Genomic DNA, 15,457 nt, shown 5'->3' on the forward strand with positions numbered 1-15,457 from the left:
AAGCAAAGGAGAAAGGGACACCTGTCCCAGAAGCTGTGATTCTGCCCATCAGTAAGAACAAGGGTTTTTTAAAGAGGTGGTTCAGGCCTGTAATCAATCCCAGCTGCTTGGGAGGCTGATGCAGGAGGATTGTGAGTTCAAAAGCAGCCTCAGCAAGAGTGAAGGCTCAGGAACCCAGACCCTGTCTACAAAACAGGGCTGGGAATGTGGCTCAGTGTTCGAGTTCCCCTGAGCTCAATCCTTGCCACCGCCCCACCTCAAAAAAAGTTAAAGAGGTGGTTCAAAGGCTACATTCCACAGGTTCTGTGTTGGAGCTGTAATTCACTTGTTGATTTGGGAGATAGTCATTTCTGAGATCTTTTGGTACCTTCCCCAAAGTCTGGATTATTTTCTTCTTAAAGTGGGTGTGTACTCAAGGACAGGTAAATCTGCTTTGGATGGGGAAGAAAGATAATCCTGTTTCTCCTGAGATTAGGGAGGAGCAGGGGGAGAGGAAGAGAAAGAAAGTCGTCCATTTTAAAAATAAACTGCAGGCTGGGTGCAGTGGTGCACGCCTGTAATCCCGGAGGCTCAAGAGGCTGAGGCCAGTCTAAGCAATGGCAAGGTGCTAAGCAATTCAGTGACACCATGTCTAAATAAAATACAAAATAGGGCTGAGGATGTGGCTCAGTGGCTGAGTGCCCCAGAGTTCAATCCGTGACACTGCCCCCCTCCACAAAAAAAAAAAAAAAAAAAAGTTGCCGTGGCAGAGCAGCAAGGGCTACATTCAAAGCGCAAAGTGGACCTCTGCTACAGTACTGGGGACTGAACTAGGGTCTTGCACAGGCTAGGAAAGTGCACTACCACTGTTTTTCACCCCCAGCCTTTTTGTTTTGAACCAGGGATTGAACCCAGTCATTTAGCCACTGAGTCATATCCCCAGGACCCCCTCCCCTCTATTTATTTATTTATTTTTGGTAGGGGGGGGATTGAACTCAGGGGCACTCAACTACTGAACCTCATCTCCAGCCCTGATTTGTATTTTATTTAGAGACAGGGTCTCACTGAGTTGCTTAGCACCTTGCCATTGCTGAGCCTGGCTTTGAACTTGAGTTCCTTGGATCTCAATATCCTGAGCTGCTGGGATTGCAGGTGTGCACTACTGTACCAGCCTTAGGTTTTATTTTGAGACAGGGTCTTACTAAGTAAGTAGGGCCTTACTAAGTTGCTGAGATTGGTTTCAAATTTTCAATTCTTGCCAGGTGCAGTGGCTCAGGCCTGTAATCCCAATGGCTCGGGAGGCTGAGACAGGAGGATTGGGAGTTCAAAGCCAGCCTCAATAATGGGGAGGCACTAAGCAACTCAGTGATACTCTGTCTCGAAATAAAATACAAAATAGGGCTGGTGTGTGAGGCACTGGTTGAGGTCCCCTGAGTTCAATTCCCAGTACCAAAAAAAAAAAAAAAATCATTCTCTTGCCTCAGCCTCCTGAGTTGCTGGGATTACAGGCATGGTTCCCCGGCCCCTTTTATGTTTTAAATTAAAATAATTTATTAGAGCTTTATGGTTATACATAGTAGTTGGGTCCATCCCAATAAACTCATTCAGGCATGAAAATCAATTTTGTTCATGATTCCCCAGCTTTTCCCTCCCCTTTTTCCTCTCATCCTCCCCCCCCCCTTTCCCAGCACTTTTTAAATTTTTTGAGACAAAATTTTTTTTTTTGAGGCTAAATTGCTCAGGCTGACCTTGAACTTGCCACCCTCGTGCATTGGCCTCCTGTCCTCCAGGTTTTCTTTGGATGGTTTGGGCATGGTTGGTCCCCCAAGGTTCATTGTTGGAGCCCCAGTGTGGAGGAGGTGGAGCCAGGGGCGTGGGAGGGAGGGCAAAGGTGAGCACAGGAGGCTGGCCCCTGGATAGCTGCTGTTGGGTCTTCTGTGTGTCTGCCTGCTTGTGTCTGCTTTAGTCTCTAACTAGCCAGGTTTGTGGTTAAGAAGCCTCAAGCTACTTGCAGCAGACTGAAGGGCACACCCAGAGAACCGACATGGCTCTTCCCAACCCTTCTTGAGATGCCCTGCAGGCTCAGATGGCCTCAGTCTTTCCAGTGTGGACAACTTTCTCTTAAAATTTTTTTTTCTGAAAATGCCCAAATTTGGGGCTGGGGATGTGGGGAGAGACTGGTCTGCCACTGAACTACACCCTCAGCTCTTTCTATTTTAATTGTGAGACAGAGTCTCACAAAGTTGCCCAGAATGGTCTAGAACTTGCGATCCTCCTGCCTCAGTCTCTCAAGTCTCTGGGCTGGGACTGTTTGAATTTGCATTTCTTTGGCTTTGGAGGCTTCTTCTTCTTTTTTTGTACTGGGAATTGAACTCAGGGGTGCTTAACCACTGTGCCACTTCCCCAGCCCTTTTTAATATATTTTATGTAGAGACAGGATCTCACCGAGTTGCAAGTGCCTTGCTAAGTTGATGAGGCTGGCTTTGAACTCGCAATCCTCCCATCTCAGCCCTCTTTTCCTTCTTTGGGGGCCACTGTGGAATGTCTTTGTCTATTTTCTATGGAAGTGCCCCCATCTGCTTTCCCTGTTGACTGGACCCTCTGGTATTTTGGGAATGGAAACCTGACACAATGGCCAGTTTGCTGCTGCAGCAGTGGCCCTGCTATGGGGTTGGAAGGTGACCCCACGCTCAGGTGGCATGTTGCAGTGGCTCCGACTACTTCTCTGGAGCTTCCCTGGGGCAAGGCAGGGTACAGCCGGAAAGGAAAAGGGCCCAAAGAGCCTGGAGCCTGGCTGAGGAAAGGACTGAGAGACAAGCCACCTGTGCCCTGGGCAAGGTGACACCTGCAGGAGAACCAGAGGGAGGTACCCGGAGAGGACAGCAGGACTGTGGTGACTGAAGGTATATATGGGGGTGGGAAGGCCCTGGAGAAGAGGACACTGGAGCAAAGATTAAGAGGGGATGGGTGAAAGCAAATTAAAGAGAATACAAACAGAAAGAGGGGAGGCAGACCTCAAGGTCAGGGACGCCTTATTAAACCACGGAGGGGCACATTTTCAAGGGAAGATAGGGACTGGCTACAACAAGGGTCTGAGTTTCATAGGTTTGGCAGGGCCAGGTCACGGGAGGAATGCTGTTGGCAGCTGGTGGCTGGCTCATTTAGGGTGGGGCAGAAGGGCAGGTAGGGGAACTGTAGATAAGGGAAGTTCCCTGGGGCCTGTTCCCCTTTTCTCCCTGGGTATAGTTATTTTCCATACCCTCCAAGGGGGTCCTGAGTGTAGGGAGAAGATAAACCCGGAGTGGCAGTGCAAACATCCTGAGGTGAGCGCAGCTGGCTTACTCCTGGAGGCAGCACAGGGAGGCAGGCAGGTGGGCCTGGTTTCCCAGGTCTCTGTGGGTGCTGGGTGGGTGGATGGGTTGACATCTTTCAGCAGGGCAAGGCAGGCAGGTGAGCAGGATTCCCCACCTGATGCCCAGGCACCTACAAGCTTACCTACAGCCCAGCTCTGGTCCATGGATCAGCACTCCACAACACTTGGGGCTCCTGACCTGCCTGTCCAGACCAGTGAGGTTATAATAAGGCCCCTTACGGCCCACAGCAACAGGGAGGGGAGGGAAGGACGGTGTAGTGGTGAGTGTGTGGTGGGGGTCTTCACTTTGCGCTGGTAGGAGGTAGTGGGCCTGCTGGTGCTGGGTCCCTGCTGTCTCTCGTGCGTGCTCCTGAAGTGCGGCCCCCTTTACTGCACTGGGGGGCAAAGTGCCCGCATTCAGCTGGGCTCCGTAAGGCTCAGCCTCCATCTTCTCCCTCTGAGCAGAGTCGCGACAACAGCGGGTGGCCCTTCCCGGAGGCCCCACCCAGTCTCCAGGCCACAGTCCGGGCTCTGAGTCAACTCGACCTCCGGCCCTCCCCGGGGCGAGGCCGACTAGCGTCTGGGGCCGCAGGGACTGCGCGGCGGCCTGGCGCTTTTGTCCTGCAATGAAGCCGCGCTCGCCGAAGGCCGCCGCCGCAGGTCGCGGGCTCCGAGACCGTGCCTTGTGGATTCTGCGCCTCGCTTTTGTACGGAGGCGGTCATTTTCACAATAACGCCAGTTCCGCGGCAAATCAAAATGCTCCCTGCTCCGGGTGCGGGTCAGGGGTGGGGGGACAGCAGGACCCCCCGGGGCAAGACGCCGCCCGGGCTTCGAACGCAGGCGCCGAGACACGCCTAGGAGGGGGTCGGGCAGACTCTGCAGACCACAGGGGGAGGGCGGACCGCGCAGGTCCCACTGCGCACGCGCTCATCTTCCGCCGCGCTCCCATTGGGCATTCGCCCGCTGCCCCGTGATTGGCTCTGGCCGCCGCGCTCTCGGCCAATGGGTGCGCTGCTGTTGTCGTTGGGAGGATCTGACCGCGTGGAGAGCTGCGCTAGCCGATTGGGAGCAGCGTGGGTCTGGCTGCGATCCTGGCGGACCCCGGCGGTGCACCCTTGCACCCAAGCGCGGTGTGCGAGTAGCGGAGCCCTGCTCGGTGGCCAGACCGCTCCGCCTCGCCGGGCTCACGGTGGTGCCTGGCCTCCTGCACTCTCTCCCAGCTTGCATCCTGCCAGTGCTTGTGGAAAAAGTGTCACCAAAAATCAGCAATGGCCATGGCTCAGATATTTGTCTAATTTGTAAATTATTTCAACGGATGTGTTGTTCGTAATGAAAATGTTAGTGCTTTATAATAACAGCTGTAAATCCGGAAAGCAAGTATTGATGAGGATGTGGAAAAACTGAAACCCTCGTGCAACGCTGGTGCACGCCGTGAGAAACAGTTTGGCTGTTCACAAAGAGCTAAGCATAGAATGGCTGTGTGACACAGCAATTCCATTCCTGGGTACACACTCAAGGGACTCCGCTGGAGTCCTGGATACTGGTCTTTCCTATGTGCACTGCAGATATTCATAACAGGAAAAGGTGGAACTGACCCGCAAGTCTGCCCACCGAGGAATGGATATAAACAAATGTGGAGTATACACACAACGAAGTGGCCTTAACAAGGGAGGAAATGCCGACGCGCACTGCCACTTGATGACTTGGAAAGCCTTATGAAGGACACTACTGAACTGACATCTAGAATAGGAAAAGTCATAGAAAGTAGATTAGAGGTTGCAAGGGCTGGGGCGTGGGGGTGGGAAGTTCTTGGGTAAGGAGCACAGTTTCTGAGATGATGAAAAGTTGTGGCAATGGATAGTAGTGGGGTGTACAACAAACACCGTGAATGTACTTAATGCCCTTGAATTGTACACGTAAAGGCACGCAAACTAGCTAACACACACACTGTACACACACACATGTACACACAATTTGAAAATGAATGATGTCATATACCCAGGACACGGAACTGTACATTTTAAACGGTTACAGGCTTTACAGCCGTCCCATTGGGAGCAGTGTGTGCTTCAAGTCTCTGCTCCAAGCTGGCTCTGGGTGTGGCAGGATTTCGTTCCCGGAAGGGGTGATCAATTCGGGGTGAGCCAGGGAGTTGCTTCCTTTCAAGAGAATGGGTAGCAGCTATTGGGTGTGAGCTCCACCGCTAAGACTGAGCTGTGGGCCAGGGCAGGATGCCTCCCTACGTGAGGAGGCGGGTCCATTGCAGAGGGAGGACAAGGCTGCCGAAGGCCTGGACTTCCTCAGGTCACAAAGCTCCAAGCGATGGGGATAAAACCAGGCCGAGCTCCTGGCCTGCTGCTCCCCAGCTCGCGGCCGGGTGCCCCCAGCTCCTACCATCACCTAACGAGACCCTCCCACCACCCCCCCCACCCCCCCCCACCCCACCCCCCAGCTTCTAACTTGTGCTGCTCGCATTTCGGCCAGCAGACCTTTCCTGGACCCGCCTCTTCGGGACCCTAGTGAGGTCGCTCAGGAGACTTCTTGCTTCTCCCGCCCCCAGCACAGACGCTCGCTCCAGAGTTCCTAAGTAGCCCACGCCCCAATCAGGAACTCACTGCGTAGACGTCCCGTCCCGAGGCCTGTCCGCCTGCTCTTCACCAGCTCGCTATACCGAATGAGACCGCTGGAGGGCGCCCCCGCACTGCGCCTACCGGCCCGTCGGCTCCCGCGGGAGTAGGGCGCTGGAAGTTGATCTCCTGGTTCACGCCAGAATCGTAATCGAAGAGCCAGAGCGGGAGGCTACAGAGTCGAATTTAGACCCAAGCTGGACTCACTTGGTGCCCACGGGAAGTCCTAGACTGCACGAAAGCTCACCAAGTCACCAGATCGGGGAGAAAACAGAGAAACAGTGCCGTAAACTAAGTATTAGTGCCGTAAACTAAGTTCATTTCTCCCAGCACTTACTTGTGGACTGCTTTGGTGCCCACCCCTCTATGGGCAGCTGGAGTTATGTCCGACATGCATGAGTGAGTGAGTGCTTCAGGGTGCTTGCCCGGTGGCTCAGGCATCCTTTCTCCCCATTTGGCTCACCCCAACCCTGTGCACCTAAACATCTTACTCAAAGGCAGAGGTGTGCTTCTCACTGGTGACTTCCAAACAAGAACTTACAGCACCACTGCCCCTCTCCCCACCACTCCTGCCTCTCCGCACTCATCCCCCCTGCAGTATGTCGTCCTGCAGCAGCTGAACCTGGTAGCCAGGAAAGAGATCAGCACCCACATGGGTCTCCTGGCCACAAACAGGACACCTGCAGAGGCTGTTCAGCACCTCTCCCAGTGGCAGACAGTGGCACTTTCTAGTCCTAGTCCCCAGATATTTTTTGGACCCTCAGCCAGCCCCTGACCTCATGCTGGCCAATGCCCCTCTCAGTCTCCCAGCCTGGGGCTCCTGAGCTGCAGATGAAGGCCCCCTCTGGCCATTCTATCTGCCCCGGGAGCTTGCCGAGGAGAGTCCCAGGTGACCCAGTAATGGCTACTTGACATCAAGGGACAGACCTGGTCTCGCTGTCCAGGGTAACAGAGTAAGGATAGCTGTTTGGCTAAATGGTGGCCAGTGGTGGCCATGATGGGGAGCTTGGCCTGCTCCCCTGTCCCACCCTAGCAGCAAGCAGTGTGAAGAGATGCCCTTGGCCCTGGGTTTTGGGGAAAGGCATCTGAGGAGGTTACTTTGCTGCCTTTGCATTGAGTCTGGGCCTAGGAGCCACTTGGGGGAGGGATGCTGCAGCAGATGCCAGGCTCCCAGGCAGTGGCCGTCCCTGGTCAGTGGGGTCCCAGCAGCAGGCACCTACATCATTCTCAGCCTGTCTGAGGGGAAGCTTCTGCTCCAGGTGGGTGACCCTGGCCCTGGCTATCACTCCTGTGATCGGCCGCCTTTTTCCTCTGCCGCCTCCCTCCCAGCTTCCAGAGGCCTCCACGTGAGCCTTTGGAAGAAGCCTGGTGCCCTGAAAGGTTTAAGGAGGTAGGCAGCTGAGAGGCCTCGCACTGCTTGCCCCCTGGATGGAAGGGCACCAGTCCCCACCCAGTCTCCTCCTACACCAACCACCTCTGGTAATGTGCCCTCCCTTTTGTCATCACAGAGGGTCCCCTGCCCACAAACAGCAGGGGAAAGGGAGTATGTCTGAACCTCAGAGCAGAGCGGGGAGGACACCCCTCACAGACCCAGCCATGCTGCCCTGACTCTACCCCCCTCTTCCTTCCCACTCACCCAGCTCCTAGCCACCCTGATGGGGCCTGTTTAATTGATTCAATTTGTTCAGCAGTAAAAACACTCCACAGATGTCAGCCTCCCAACACCCCATCCCCGGGGAGCTGCAGACACCTGCCAAGGCCCTAGGGCTGGGAGTCCTTCCAGGGGCCACTAGCCCATGCTGCTGAGGAGGCCCTGGTCCCCGTGCTGCTTGCTGGGAGCTGCAGTAGGTGGCCCAGTGCCCCAGAGCTGAGGATAACCCTGTGGCTGGGGGCATGCTCCACCCACAGGTATCCCGAATGCTGACTGCATTCAAACATCATTCTCATGGAACTGGGTGCTTTTACAGACTCCCAGGACTGGAAAGGTGACCTTGGAGCTGACCCTGATTTTGGCCAAGCTGCCATCTCAGGCCCTGAGCCATCATCAGGGCTCACTCTTCTCCACCAAAGCCCCCGGACTTGGAGGCTTTTCCAGGTAAATCAGTGTTGGCAGGGGGACTGAGGATTCCCAGTCCTTGATCTCCTTGGCTGCACACCCCCATGGGGAGATAGGGAGCCTATGTCCACAGCTGGCAGCACTGCCATCTACAGCTTCGCTGGGAAATGCTTCAGGCAGTTTCCAAGGGAAGGTGGTGGACTCTGAGGTCAGCAGATCCAGACCTGAACCCTTGACCCTCCAGCCCAGCCCAGAGCCCTTTCTCCCTGTGAGGGCCCCTGGGGCCACCACTTTCCACCCCAGAGGGAGGCCACTGCCATTGATTGATGGAAAGGATGGTTGGAGAGGGGATGATTTAGGGAGAGTTTGCACAGCTGGCCAGGGTGAAGCAGGGGTTCTGCCCCATTCCCATCCAGCCCATCTGGGAGAAGTAGCCTCCCCACTCCTGGTTAGAAGAAACGCTCACCCTGAAGACAGGCTCAGGTTGGAAAAACTTGGAAACCGCGTCTCTCCTGCTAGACAATCTCCTATGTGCCCTAGCTCTGGAAAAACCCAGAGCCTTCTATCATTAAGGTTAGATTTTAGAAACATCCGAAGCTCATGTGGTAGGGGCAGTTCTTCGCCACAATTCCCAGAAGACAGGGATAAAACCAGGATAAGGAAACCAGGGACAGAGAATGCAAGGGCTTGTCCAAGGTCAGAGCCCGCGCCGCTCGCGTTTCAGGAAGCTGGTTCTCGCTTGCGAGTGCGGGCTAGCCGGGGTGCGGGAGACGCGCGCAGGCAGACCCCAGCCCGCAGGGCGTCGGCGCGGGCGCAGAGAACAAAAGAGCGCTCCGCCCCCGTCCCGCCGGCCGGGCCCGGCCAGGTCCGGCCAATCGACGCGGCCGCGGCAGCCAAAGCTTGATGATTGGCTGAGCGTCAGCCAATCATGCACCCAAGCTGCGAGCCCGTGCGGCCCCACGTGGGGCGGTGCGCGCGGATACGGGTTGCGGCGCGCGTGGATCGGCCGCGCGCAGCGCGCTCGAAGGCTCGGGCCGACTCGCACCGCCTCCAGCGTCCCGCTGCCTCGGGGCCCGCGGGCGGTGCTGCGGCTTCCAGAGCGCGGGTGGAGCGCTGAGCCTCCTGCTCACAGGCGCGGCCCGCGTGGTGGCCGTGGTGGTCGTCCCCTGCTCGCTCGGGAGACGGGCGCCCAGGGACTGCGGAACAAGGGGAAGGAAGCGGAGCGCCGTCTGGGCTTGGCCTGGAGGCCGAAGCGGGTGGCTTGGAAGGAAGGAACACGCTGCCCTGGTGTTCGCTGTGGAGGGATCAGTTCATTCATTGATGGAGTTGGTTATTGACACCTCCTCCTCTGATGCCCTGGGGACACAAATAGCAGTGGCCCCTGCGGAGGCTTGGGGGCTAGCCTCCCCCCCCCCCCCCCCCGTTTCCATTAGTCTCCCCTCCAAACTACTCCAAGTGGAACATGCAAGAATGTTTTTGATATGGGCAATTGACACGGTCTTACATTTTTATGGCACCCTCAGACGGGGCATTTGAGGAGAGCTGAATAAATGGAAAATACATGGGCTTAAGGAGAGGCCTGCAATACCCAGGGCCAGCAACAAAGGGGAGCTGTTATCCCCCAGACCTGAAGGACAGCTGCTGCAGAAGAAGCCCCTCTCTGGGAGCTGTGACCTTGGAGAGGGGACGCTGTGACCTGGCAGGAAGGAGCCTGTTTTCCTATGTGGACCTCACTTTCCTCCTGTCTGCTGGGGCTCCCCATTGGCTAGATCTAGGAAGGAAAAGCCAGGCCCACCGGTATGGTGCCTGCAGTCAGCCTCTGGGGCCCAGGGCAGGTGGCTGGGGCAGGGCAGTGGGAGGTGACTAGCACTGAACTGTGAATAAAAACCTCCTAGGACACGTTGCTGTTTAGTCTTGTCTTGTGGGTGACAACTTGCCACGCAAGTGGGAAGAGAGATGTGCGTCCTCTGCCAGGGCCTGGAGATGGCTGGTTGGGGCTAGGCTGAGTCCCTTCCTGGTGCAGAGCCTCTGGAGCCTCCCTGGACCAAGGGGGCCTTCTCTGGAGGGTTCCTCATCCCCGTCAGTGAGGAGTCACAACAGGAGCCAGAGCAGTGGATGAGGAGGACCTCGGGCCTGTCAGTGCCCTGGACGATGCTGTCCAGGCTGCTCCTCCTCCAGGTGGCCCTCTTGGATGTTCCATTTTCCTTAGACGCTCAGCTTGTGTCACCAGGCACGATGGGACCGGAAGTCCCAGGGCAAGGGTGGATACTGCTCACTGTTGTTCCTCCACAGGGCCTGCTTTTCTGAGCACTCAGCACATAAGGAGGAAGCACCGTGAGTTTGCTTGCACGAAGCCTGACGTGAGGGCTTCCCTCCAAGGCAGGGGACATTTATTACCTCAGCAAGGCTTTTCGGAGAGGTCTTTCTGCACCAGGCTGGGCTCAATCCTGAGAGTCCCAAGGAGGAAAGGGTGTGTGCAGTCCAGGGTGGGAGAGTGCAGTGGTCTAGCAGTGCAGCCACACACAGGTCCAGGCTGCAGCGTCTGGAGCCCTGAGTGGTCAGGAGGGGGAGGGCTTACAAAAAGGGGACAAGGGGAGGAGGGCGCACTAGAGGTGGCTTTGAAGGGCAGGTAGGAGTCGGTGGTGGAAAAGGTGTGAAAGGCAGGGCTGAGGAAGTGACACCAGGGGCTCCAGCCGTGTGGCCTCAGTGGGGTCTGGTGGTGTGCACAGCTGTCCTTGGCCACATGGGAGCCAGGGACCCTGGCAAGCCACCCTCACCCTCCACACCTGTCACATGGTGATGATAACGGGCCTCTTGGGCAGCCTGAAAGGGCACACAGCCATGTGCATGGCACAGTGCCTTGAGCTTGGTGGTCACAGGCTCTACAAGCACACAGGAGCCGTCAGTGTCTGCTGTGGGCAGGGAGGTGGGTGCAGACGACCTGTGTGCAGACAGTAGGGTTCCAGTGAGGATGGCCCTCAGGAACATCATTCGGCAGAGATCACTAGACAGTCAGCCACCCTGTCCTGCAGCACCCAGAGGTGGCCTCAGAATCCACAGTATGTTCTCCAGGCAGTCCCTGCTGCAACAGCACATAGATGACCTGTTTGCCATCCCTGGATGGACCTGTCAGAGCTTGGGATCTGGTGGCCTGGAATCAGAAGTGCTGGTTCTGGACCCTGAGGCTCCAAGTCTAAGTCTTCTCTGAGCCTGTTTCCTGGTTGGAAATGCATCCTGCCGGTGGGCAAAGTACACCTAGAAGGGGCAAAGAAGGCTTCAGAAGTCTGTGCTTAAGAGGAGCAGCCTCTTAGCCAGGTGTGGTGATGCACGCCTATAATCCCAGCAGCTTGGGAGGCTGAGGCAGGAGGATTGTGAGTTCAAAGCCAGCCTCAGCAAAAGCAAGGTGCTAAGCAACTCAGTGAGACCCGTCTCTAAATATAACACAACATAGGGCTGGGGGTGTGGCTCGGGGGTAAAGTGCCACTGAGTTCAATTCCCAGTACCCTCCCCCTCCAAAACAAAAAGAGAGCAGCCTCTGGCTTGGGGGTTCAGGGTGTGCAGGTGCTCTGCACAGCTGGGACAGCCCCACATGCTGCAGGCAGGCAGGGAGACCGGTCAAGGTCAAAGAGAGAGGATGGACCAGAAGAAGTGGCCAGAGCTCAGGAACAGAGGGCTCAGCCAGGGGACAGCAATGCATAGCCCCTCAAGGAAGCTGACCTCAAGGCAGAAACTAGGCCTGCGCTAAGCAGAAAGGGACTGAGGGAGGAGGGCTGGACGGGGGTGGAGGCCATACTCTGCATCCCACACTAAGCCCCATTTCTTTCTTTTTTACTTTTTCCGTAGTTGTGCTGAGGGTGGGACTCGGGCCTTCACCCCTGGCTCTCTCTCCTCATTTTAAAAATGCATTTTGAGGTAAGTGCACCAATTCTAAATTTAGAGATGGATGGACTTTTACACCCGTGGGAATACCATTATCATCCGAGCCCCAGCCCCCAGGGGCTCCTTGTGACCTCCCATCCCCGGGGGCAGGATGCCCCCACTCCTAACCTGTGGGTGGGTTTTGCCTGGCCACCACATGCACACTAAGGAAGCGCCCTGCCTGGCCTCCTGGAGGCTCACCTCTCTTGCTGGGCGACGCGGGTCCTGGGGCCTCTGCAGGTCTGGGGTGTGCTGTGCGTCTCCGCCCGGGATGTGGCTCAGCATATCCGCCCTGCTAACAGACACAGTGCTGTGGACGCTCCGGCTGTCCCTGGGTCTGTGTAGTGTCGGGTGCCAGGGAGGCGAGGGTCCAGCTGGAGGTCCCCAGGAGGCTGTCCTGGCAGCCACTTCCTCCGCAGCATGAGGGGCTTCTGAGGTCCCCACACCCATGCCAGCACTTGGGACTGTCTGTCCCTTCCTGTTGGCCATGTGGGGGCCAGGGGAACATGCTCTGCCCTTGATTCCCAATGCCCCTGTGGACAGGGTGCCCAGCTGCTGCCAGCCCTGGGCTGCTTCTGGAGTTCTGGCCTTGATTCTTCCCTCAAGTCTGAAGGCGGAGTTCAGAAGGCGCCATGCGGAGGTGTGGGCTGCAGGAAGGCCTCGAGGCTCGGAGCTGCAGCACGAGGTCAGGGCTGGGCAGGGCAGGAGAGGGCAGCAGAGGGGGCTGGAGCCCGTGTGATGCTGTGAGGCTCGTGGGGCGATGCCCAGGGTGGGGGTGCTGTGAGGTTTAGGGGGGCGATGCCCAGGGTGGGGGGCTGTGAGGTTCAGGGGGGCAATGCCCAGGGTGGGGGGCTGTGAGGTTCAGGGGGGCGATGACCAGGGTGGGGGGGCTGTGAGGCTCAGGGGGGCGATGACCAGGGTGGCGGGCTGTGAGGTTTAGGGGGGCGATGCCCAGGGTGGGGGTGCTGTGAGGTTTAGGGGGGCGATGACCAGGGTGGCGGGCTGTGAGGTTTAGGGGAGCTATGCCCAGGGTGGGGGTGCTGTGAGGTTTAGCGGGGCGATGCCCAGGGTGGGGGTGCTGTGAGGTTCAGGGGGGCGATGCCCAGGGTGGGGGTGCTGTGAGGTTTAGGGGGGGCGATGCCCAGGGTGGGGGTGCTGTGAGGCTCACCTGGGAGCACTCACTGGCCCCTGCTATGCCGTCCTGGAGCTGGGCGCTGGGGACACCACAGTGGACACTGTGGCCCGTCCTCAGGTTAATGTCGCCCTGGGGGGCAGCAGTTGGATGCATACCACAGCTATGCCAGGCCCTTTGTGCCAGGAGAGGGAGGGCCTGCCTTGGGCTTGACATCAAACTGGGGATTTCAGCCTCAGAGACCAGAGTGCCCTGAGGGCTCCTGAGTCCAGTGCTAAGGCAGCCCCAGCGGAATGACAGTGGGGCTCTGGACAGAGGGAGAGGGCGTGGGGAGAGGTGGGTGTGGACAGGCAGGGCTGGTAATAGAAGGAGAGCTGTGGAGTGAGGCCAGACTGAATTATGCCCCAGGCATCAGCCATGATCAGATGTAGGCACCACAGAGACTCTACAGAAATATGGTCACTCCATAGTCACCAGGACCCAGCATCCTGTCTTGTAGCTCTGTTGTTCCTATGTGGTTTCCTTCTCAGGATCTAAGGTGGCTGCCCATGCTCCAGCTATTTCACCGACAATACAACCAGCTGGAGGGGAGAAAGGGCACAGTCCCTATGTATTAGGGCACTTCCACTGTGTGTGGCATCGCATCCAGTCTCTCGGCCAGAACTCAGTCACGTGACTGCCTGTAGCTGCAAGGGAAGCTGGGGAATGTGACTTTCATTCTGGATGGCCGTGTGCCCACGTGGAGTTGGGGTCTGTTACTGGGAACAAAGGACAGGGCAGGCACCGGCCCTCCCGGTTGGAGAGGAAGGGCTGATGTCGAGGCGGAGGTGCCCTCCCTGGGGCGTAGCCTGGGCCCCTTCTCTCTTCACTACCATAGATAAGGAAACCAGGTCCAGGGGGCCACGGCTGGCCCAGAGACCCCCAGCCAGGAGGCAGCCCAAGAGCAGCGGCCGGGCTAGGGCAGCTCGGAGCTCTGGCCCTGGGGGCCCAGGGGTCCCTCCTCCCTCCCCACTCCCTCCTTCTCTCTGGCCCCTCCGCGGCCGGCTGTCCATGCCACCTCTTTACGTGGGGCGCAGGTGTGGCCACAGAGGTCTTCCCATCTTCTCTGTGCACTGCGGGGAGAGCAGGGCCCGTGGCCAGGAAGGCCACGCTCTGGGAGACCCAAGTGCTCAGCACTGGCAACCCTCTGGCCACCCAGCAACAGCAGGCAGAGAGAGACAGAGAAGGTCTCTCCCCGGCCTCAGCCTCCTCCCCAGTGCCAGTTGGGGTCTGCGCCTTATCCCCAGTGGCAGCTGCTCTTTCTGCCTTCCTGCTGTGACACCTGCGCTGGAACTCACAGAAGGGCACATTCCATGAAAATAAAACCAGACACTCGGAGGGGGACGGTGCAGGCAGAGGCGAAGCCGGCCTGGCCGTGCATACCTCCCGTCCCAGGAGGTATGCTAGGAGGCTGAGGCAGGAGGGTCGAAGGAGCTCACAACCTTGAGACCCTGTCTCAAAAACTAAGGTAACTGACAAACCAAAAAGAAAGAGAAGGAAAGAAAACAACAGAAACAAAAACTATGAAATCCTGCTCCTGTCCTGTTGATGGGGTGCCTGCAGGACCCGGCGGGCCTCACACAGCAGCTTCCCAACCCCGCCCCCCGCCCTCTGCCTTCAGGAGGCAGGGTCTTGCTACCCTGCCCGGCTGGCCCCACGCTCCTGGGCTCACGAGAGCCACCGTCTCCCCAGCAGCAGAGACGACAGGCCTGCCCACTCCCGTGGGACATTCCCCATGCTCTGAAGTCCTTGTGCACACGTGTTTTTCCTGCAGGGGCCTCACTCTACCCCTGGTCCCGGACTCTGTGCTGAGCAGCTGGGCAGTCACTCGTGGGGTCGGACCTCAGCGATTAGGAAGTATCTGTGTGTGGGTATGTGGTCTCCTTCAGACTCCCACTGGCCCCACCCCTACCAGAGTTTTTGTAGGACCCAGAAGCCCAGAGGTGCTCAGGGTGTGACTCACCAGTGGCCACAGCAGGCTATCGCTGTTTGTGAAACGGAGGAGTCACAGGCACCTGGCACCAGGGCTGGCACCCCAAGAGTCTTTTGGTCCTGATGGAATACTGACTAAAACACGTTCAGCCAAAAGGAAAGTCACCCCCAAAATGACTGGGGTCAGCGCTGGCCTCTGGGCCTCTGAGGACTTAGCTGTCTAAGTCCTGCCTGCCTGTCCAGCTGTCCCTCGGTCTGTGACTCTGTGTTGCCTTCTTTCCTTACATGGCAGGGGATGGGACAGGAGCATGGGGATGCGACCCAGACAGGGCCAGCCTGCCTCATCCCACAGGCCAGCTGTGTGGCTGCCGGATTTGGTCTCGGGCAGCAGCTCTACCAGCACCAATTCCTGCCTGGGGGA

This window comes from Marmota monax, unplaced genomic scaffold (genome assembly GCF_021218885.2).
Source record: "Marmota monax isolate L192 unplaced genomic scaffold, Marmota_monax_Labrador192_F-V1.1 WCK01_AAM20220418_F8-fsc00220, whole genome shotgun sequence".
In the NCBI taxonomy this organism is placed as follows: Eukaryota; Metazoa; Chordata; class Mammalia; order Rodentia; family Sciuridae; genus Marmota; species Marmota monax.